The 8,721-nt window shown below is 41.3% G+C and overlaps 1 long non-coding RNA gene across 1 annotated transcript; it reads left to right on the forward strand.

Moving 5' to 3' along the window:
* Window positions 1–22: 22 nt before the first annotated feature.
* Window positions 23–7,943, forward strand: LOC306917661. Its single transcript, XR_013789215.1, has 5 exons — window positions 23–159; window positions 1,850–1,912; window positions 5,821–6,004; window positions 6,711–6,834; window positions 7,463–7,943. It is a non-coding gene; the product is annotated as an uncharacterized lncRNA (long non-coding RNA).
* The last annotated feature ends 778 nt before the right edge of the window (window positions 7,944–8,721 follow it).

Raw genomic sequence — 8,721 nt, forward strand, 5'->3', positions numbered from 1 at the left:
CCTGCCGGGGAGACGAAGAGATCTGAGCAGCAACAAACTTTAATTTTGTTTTAATTTAATGTTTGTCTAAATTTGGACCTTTCGTGGTTTAATCAACACGTTTGGTGTTTGGCTGCGGAACCGGATTCTTTGAGTCACATCTAGTACGAAGACAAAGAGGTTTGTTTCATTTGGAGCTGAGCTGAGCAGTTTGTTGATGTTTGTTTGTTTGTCAGAAACACTGTTCAAACGGTGATGTATTAACTATAGTTAAACATGTGTTCAAATGGTGATGTAGACGGTGACCTATTATAATAGATAACCGTTTGAAAATGTTTAAATATCGTTCTATATTTAAACATTTTCAAACTGATGTATTAACTATATTTAAACGGTGGTTCTCGACAGATGAGAGTTTTAGTTTCCACTGGACATTTTGTCTTTCTTCCAATAATAATAATCATAATAAACATGCATTTTCCTACTTCCATCTTGATAAGAGTATTATAAACATGAAAACCATCTGTTTAAGGCAGTGGCAAGGGTCGGCGACAGAGTACAGCATCTTGCAATGGGTCTGGTCCACAAGATTCGATACTCCACCAAGATACCCATGTACCTGTGTAGATACTTCCTTAATGTTAACTTCCTTAAAGTCCACACCCACAACACCAGAGGGAGTGCAACGAATCATGTTCAACCCAATCATTGCTAATATAACAGTGTACACTTTCAATGGAAAGAAAAAGGCATACAGTTTACAACTTTTTTATGTTATTTAATTACTTATTTTTACACAAACATAATGTGTGTCTTCACCATAACTGTAATGTAATAATAATAATGTAATGTAATAATTATTTAATTTACAACGCTTTTATTCTGAAAGCAACCGGATGTCTTAAATTTGCTAGCTCTCAAACAGGAAGTTCTAGATTTGCTAAAAAGACGGAGAGCCTGATTAGGGACAGCCTGGGGTCCCTAATCAGGCTCTCCATGAGAGCGCAGCTGTGCACCCGAGCGCTTCCGGGATCACGTGACCGGGCTGTTCTGTGCCCCCTCAATAACGCAACTCTTCTATTATATGGCTCTGATAAAAGGATAGAGACTGAACTGGCGCGAAGCTCCGCCCCCCCAGCTATTCATGTCAGTGGAAGTTGCTCAGTGGCGTTTTGAAGCACCCGGAAGACTGCCGGAAGTACCGTCTCAGAACGTCTACTTCCGCATTTGACCACCAAATTTTGGTGGTCAAATGCGGAAGTGCAACCGAGCGCTCAATGTTAAAGCCCAGCTGCACGGGGTTTCCCGGTCATGAATCCACGGGTCCGCCTGTAGTCCCTCCTCCTACCACTAGGGAGGAGAGCTTCAACGTTGAATAGCCTCACTGGCCCCTTGCTACAGACCCCCATTTAATGGTATTTCTCTCTGGGACCCTCAATTTATATTGTAAAATCAATGTTAATTTAACTACAGGATAACAACCTGAACATAGCATCACTGTAGCGCCACCTCCTGTACACAAACGCACATAACATTCATTACAAATACAGGATAACTGCAATGAGTCAAATGATACAACTTAAGTTAATTTAAATCAACTCTTGCACATTCATTATGTTAAACAGGGTGTACGGATTACAATGAATTAATACAGCTTTATGATACTTTATATATTAGAAATGGAGCGGAGTTGTAAAACACTTACACACCAGCATTTCAAAAGACGAGCAACTTCACCTGCACACCTTTTGACCACGGATTCATTTTAGTTTCACCAGAGGAGGGCGCTGTTTTTCAGACAACGTGTTAGAGTAAATGGCATGGTTGTTATCCTGTATAATGATTGAATGTTATTTGTGTTACTGTACAGGAGCTGCTACAGTGATGCTGTGTTCAGGATGCAGAGACTTGACACGCCGTCTGTCCCCACCAGGTGTGTTGGGAGGGTTTTTGTGTTCAGAATAGATATCTTTGCTGTCGGGAGGAAACTCCATTTTTTTTTTTTAATGTATTTTTATTGAGGCTCTGAGATTTCACAACTGTTCAATCACAATTCAATGTATATAGAACCACACATTTTTCTTTTTTCAACATAACATAGGAAAACAACAAGAACCACAATACGGACATTACAATGCACAGACAAAAAGAAAAAAAAGACAAAACGAGTACACCACAGTCTTGACATGATTACATTACAGGTCACCAGAGTCTTTATTCACTACCGTTCAATGGTAAATGGTAAATGGTGCATTTATATAGCGCCTTTATCCAAGGCGCTTTACATAGATTGTGCATCAATTCACCCATTCACACACATTCATACACCGATGGTGGCAGAAACCATGCAAGGCACTAGCCAGCACATCGGGAGCAATTAGGGGTTCAGTGTCTTGCTCAAGGACACTTCGACACTAACTCTGGGGGAGCCGGGGTTCGAACAGGCAACCTTGCGGTTACCATCCAGCCACTCTACCCCTGAGCCACCGCCGCCGGTACATTGAAGCACAGTCTAGAAGGGTCCACTGTATCTAAGACTGGTTCCCATACCTTTGTGAACCCTTCCATGTTATCACGGAGGAGATAAGTCAGTTTCTCCAGAGGAACCACAGTCATTACCTCCTTGTACCAATCATCCAGTGTAGGAACGTCTCTATCAATCCAAAGCTTGAGTATAGTCTTCCTCGCTATGTATAAGAGTATTCCAATCAATTTGGCGTTGTGTCTGGTCCTTGCACTGGATACCTTAGCTGCTAGTACACACTGGAGAGGTGACAAGTTCAAATTATATCCAAGCAAGGTGTCCAGCTCATTCTTCACCTCATTCCAAAACACCTGTATCTTTGTACATTTCCAAAGCATATGTGCATATGTACCAACTTCTGTGTCACATTTATTACAGTTAGGAGAGCTGAGACTAAGCTTGCTTCTCAGTAGAGGTGTATAATGGAGTCTGTGTAAAATTTTGAATTGTCTTTCTCTATCATTATTGCAACTCAAAATAGTAAGTATTTCCTATAATTGTTGTCCAAGTATTGTCTTCTATCTGACATTACAAGTCAATCTGCCACTGCCTTCGAATATGATCAGTGGAGTGGTTTGAACTTATATCAAAACATTCATACAGATAGGAAATACATCTTTCTGGCACAGGACGTGTAAGAATATTTTCTAAGAAGGATGTCCTAGGCTCAGGGGCTTGCATGTTCTTTGTTACATAATGACGGATTTGTAAAAATCTAAAGAAATGTGACTGTTGTAATTAATATTTATTCCTTAGAATCTCAAATGACTCCATTGTGCCTCTGTTATATAGTTTAGCAAGCTGGTCCAGTCCCTTATCATGACAAACCCTGAATACTGGGTCCTGATATGAGGGAAGAAAATCTGGGTTCTTCCATATAGGAGCCAAAGGTGAAAAATGTTTTAAGTTTAAAATGGACTTTGATGTTATTCCAGGTGTTCAGCGTATTTAAGACAATGAAGTTCTGATCAACCTCCAATTTAGCTTTGTTATGATTCACAAAGGGGCAGACCTGGAAACTCAATTTTGAACCAATGGAAAGTAGTAAAAAAGTGCTTTGGACAAAACCTCTTAACTCTATTGGACCCTCAAAATGTCTGCTAAAGCAACTAACTCCACCACCTCTCCCCCTCTCATGGAAGTAATTGACAATATATAAAGTTACAACACCAACTTTGATGAGGCAGAATTGCTTTGTTTTAAATATATAAGGTATTCTTAATTTCCTGAAAAAATTACATTTTTCATTTCCTGAAAAAATTGTTATGAGGTTTCCTCCCGACAGCAGAGATATGAGACATGTTTTCAATGTTTGGGTTGAGAATTTGAATGTTAGCTCTGTTTGCGGGGTATAGTGTGCCTCATTTTATATGCAATTATTTGTACTTAACCCATTTCGACCTGAGGACGATTCTACAAATGCGTGCTAAATCCTGACAGTTTTCTGAAAAACCTAGATTTTTCTGTGTCAGTGGTTCTCAAACATTTTCATGTCAAGGACCCCCAAAAATATATGTAGCCTATTTGGCTGCCGACCCCCATCTGAAAATATGTTGTTCCAGGGACACACCCCCCCCCCCCCCACCCCCAGAAACAAAGATTTTAGTTTAAGTGTTCACTTAACTCAAAGAATATAATATTCAAAGATTTGTGCCACATTTTTCACGATTTAAAGAAAATGGCAGATCTACAAGCTCGTAGCGCAGCACTCTGTGCCGCGCTATGAGCTTGTAGATCTGCTATTTTTCAATAGTTAAAGTGTAACATAATGCTTAAAACACAAAGGGGTTCCCTTCCCGCCCTGAAGGGCCATTTCACTGCTGGAACAAACTGCAGTCACTCAATGTTAACCCATTCTGGACGGGAATCCCTTTTGGTGTTTTAAGCATTGTTATATTTTAGCTATTGAAAAATAGCAGATCTACAAGCTCATAGCGTGGCACCGAGTGCCGCGCTATGAGCTTGTAGGTCTGCCATTTTTGAAAAATCGTGAAAATGTGGCACAAATCTTTGAATATATATTCTTTCAGAGTGAACATTTTTAACTCAAATCCTTGCATCTGGGGGGGTCCTTGGAACAACATATTTTCAGATGGGGCTCGGCGGCCAAATACAGATAATTCTGGGGGTCCTTGATGTGAAAAAGGTTGAGAACCACTGACATAGAAACATAGGTTTTTCAGAAAACTGACAGGATTTTAGAAGGCAATTGTAGAGTAGTCTAAATGGGTTAATAGTATTTTGAGTGGATAAACAGTATGGCTAAAAAAAATAAGGAAGTCTGTGTTTTGACTGCATTGTTGAATTCCTACAATGACCACAATGCTTTGGTGCACTTGTGGAGGGGAGACGCCCCACGAGGGCTGTCTTACACCAGGGCTCCACCGGACGCGTTGCGTCTCCGTCGCGTGCGTAAAAAAACGCACCGGTTCAATTTTAATCCACGCGTCACGCAACGCGGGCAGTGGAGCCACCCTTCATTGATTAAAAAGGGAACATTCCCTGACGGTGATGGAGACGCGACGCTGATGCGCCCGGTGGAGCCCTGGTGTTACGGAGACAGCATGTAGTCCAGGAAGGAAATGAAACCACATTTTCATCACAAATCTTCGTCATGAACATGGCGTCATGACTAAAATATCTTAAAAGGAACCCTGGCTAATATGACAAATATGCCTTAAAACATTATAGCCTACTTGCCATCTACAACCAACATTAAAAACACTTTAAATATTTTATTTCCTTCATAAATAGAAAATCTTTCACTCAATAGGAACTGTTCCTGTCGTTGATGATGTCATGTCTATGTGTGGTCCAGCCCTATGGAATATATGGAATGCACATTCTAATAAAAAGTATTTAAAATATTGCTGATGCTCATATTATCCTTAGGAAGCATAAAGTTGGTTTTTATTAGCATATCTATACATTCCATAGGGCTAGACCACATGGACATATGACATCATGAACTTGTGACAGGAGCAGCTCCTATTGAGTAAAATATTCTCTATTTATGAAAAAAATTACAATATTTAAGGTGTTTTTATTTTTTTTATTTTAGTTGTAGAGGGCAAGTATAATGTTTTAATGCATATTTGTCTTTGATCCTTTAAAAAAAAACTTTTTACACACTTGAAACCCCAGGAAAGTGTTTCTTGTGTCCTAAACATAATTAAAATAAGATCTGGTTGCAAAAAGGGGTGAATAAGTGGCCCTTAAATCTTGCTTCCGTGTTGGATTCAATGAGCAACGGAGCTGCATGTTAGTATTCTGGTCACAGAGGGTTGACATACTCATGTTGTCTGTCCCCCTACCAGGTGTCCCCCTACCAGGTGTCCCCCTACCAGGTGTCCCCCACCAGGTGTCCCCCTACCAGGTGTCCCCCACCAGGTGCTTCAAATAAACGGGTGACCAAACAGAGTCCATAACGTCTTGTGGTTCTTCTGAGCAGCAGACCGAATGTCCTGGCATTGTCCATGATGTCAAACTGAACAGGACGAGGTAGGTAGGTCTATTCTAACATCGGCTATAGAGGGTATGCGCGTGACATCATCATCAAACCCGGAAGTTATGCAGGAATGCCTAATGAGTGGCAAAAAACTACTTTCTGGCCTTGACAGCCCATACATCCAAACAGAAAAGTCCTATCTGATTGCATTAAACAATGTTAAACTCACTTTTCCTGTTGCTTTGCCACTCTATTTGCCACTCAATGTGCCATTCACTTTAAGCATGCGCATACTCTCTATGGTGGTACTTGGAGAGCCAACTGTTTTCTGAGGAACCGCTGATTTATTGCATGCGATTCATTTCCATTTGAAATCCCTCCGTTGTTTTGCGTTGTGTTGAAGGTCACTGAGTCGGAGATGCTTTGGACTTGTAAATGTTGCCCTAATTCTTTTGATTCTTTGACATAAAAATGGTACTGTCAGCTCAAACACAATGCACTAATTTGTTTCAATCAGTAGCATTACAGAGTTGTAAAGGCTATACAAGTATACCTTTGTCTCATATGTAATGCCCAGTGCTGCTATTTTCAGCAATGGGATAATATTTTTTAGGGTGGGTAGATCTTGTCATTTAGAAAGTCAAAAAAGTGTGGGTAGGTGGATCTGACATGAAGTGTTTGGGAGGTACATAGCAATCTGCTCTGACCATCTTTATTATCAGATATTCAGATATTTATCGGATATTCTTTATCTTCCAGACCACAGAGCCAACAGCTGTCTGTCTTCCAGACCACAGAGCCAACAGCTGTCTGTCTTCCAGACCACAGAGCCAACAGCTGTCTGTCTTCCAGACCACAGAGCCAACAGCTGTCTGTCTGTGGGGTAACATACTGCTAATTTGTTGTAAATGCTGCAAGTGTATACCGTAGTTTCTTTTTTTTTTTAAGAAGAAAAAATAATAGCACTGATATAAATGTTCATAATATGAAATGCCAAGTTATAGAACCATGTTTGTTTTGCTACAAGCCTGGTGCTTGTAATGTACAGATCCAAATATGGCATTTCAGGAAAAACGTACATTTGAGATCAGTATTAAGTCCTTTTTAATAATTACTTCATGTGCAGTTTATAATATTGTGCAATGCACCTTTAGCTAAGCCCCGCCCCCTCCCACTTAGACACTCCCACTTGGACACTTTCCAGCCGGGCTCATTCATTCCAATGTAAATATCATGGGTTTTACACATTAAATACTGGTTCAGTTTTGGACCCAGACCTTCAAAATCTCTTCCAAATCCGTCTACAAGGCCTGCCGTATGCACTGGAAAAATATGTGCGTGGCATTTCTTTTTTTAAAACAATGTTTCATCCTATAGGAAAACTATTGGTGGAGAGGTTTGTCTAACCATCGTATGCTTATCTGTGATTGGACCATAGCAGTTTGGGGAGGGGCTTAGCTATACGTCTAATGCATAATCTAATGGCATGTTGTGTGGTTTCTTTCTGTCAGGATGTCAGTGAGACCTCCCTGAGTCCCTCCCTGTACAACCAGACACCAGACAGACCTCCCTGTACAACCAGACGGACCTCCCTGTACAACCAGACACCAGACAGACCTCCCTGTACAACCAGACGGACCTCCCTGCACAACCAGACACCAGACAGACCTCCCTGTACAACCAGACGGACCTCCCTGCACAACCAGACACCAGACAGACCTCCCTGTACAACCAGACGGACCTCCCTGCACAACCAGACACCAGACAGACCTCCCTGTACAACCAGACGGACCTCCCTGCACAACCAGACACCAGACGGACCTCCCTGTACAACCAGACGGACCTCCCTGCACAACCAGACACCAGACAGACCTCCCTGTACAACCAGACGGACCTCCCTGTACAACCAGACACCAGTGGGAATCCCGTCCAGAGAGTCCAAAGCCGTCCAAAGTGGTCCATCAAGCCTGGTCTGTCAATGTTGTGCCTTATTGTTCCATCTTGTGTACAGCTACATAAGAGTAAGAGGGGGGGGGGGGGGGGTTGTGGGGTCGTGGCTGGAGCGGAGTTGCGGAGCTTTGAACAGCTTCCTTCTGTGTACAAAACACTTAGTCCGGCAGCCGAGATGGACGGGTGGGTCTAAAATATTGTCTATAGACATGCATTCATGAATCCACTTGCTGACTGGCTGTCGGTATTGAGCACTTTTTTTTATAGGGGTTTCTTGTGACCCTGCCATTAACATCCTATGGCCGTTTTTAGCCCACTTTAAACAAAAGAAGCCTGTCTGCTGCCGGACTAACTGGGAGGTGACCTATAATGCCTTTAAGCTTGTTCCATTAGAAGTCACTGGGCTGTCAGTGTTGATTTAGGCAGCAAGTTTTAGTCATAGTCTCTTGAATAGTTTTCATTTAGTTTTAGTCACATTTTAGTCACGTTGAATGTTTTAGTGTTAGTCTAGATTTAGTCGACTAAATAGGCTATCCTAAGATTAATAGTTGACTAAATCTACGGTTGATTTTTGTTGACTAAAATGTATTTTGGCGGATCGTAATGACTGATTTTACACTTACGCTGAAAATAGCAGATCTAGCATTGCGATGCGCTGTGAGCTTGTAGATCGGCTATTTTCAGTATGCAACCAAGTGTAAAATGACTCTTGTCCACTAGTCCCTTCCTAACATTTTAGTTTAGTTTTTATTTGTTGACAATTGTCAGTATATTTAGTTGTCAGACATTTTTCGTCATAGTATTAGTCGACGAAATCAAC

This window comes from Electrona antarctica, assembly GCF_951216825.1.
Source record: "Electrona antarctica genome assembly, chromosome: 24".
Taxonomy (NCBI): Eukaryota; Metazoa; Chordata; class Actinopteri; order Myctophiformes; family Myctophidae; genus Electrona; species Electrona antarctica.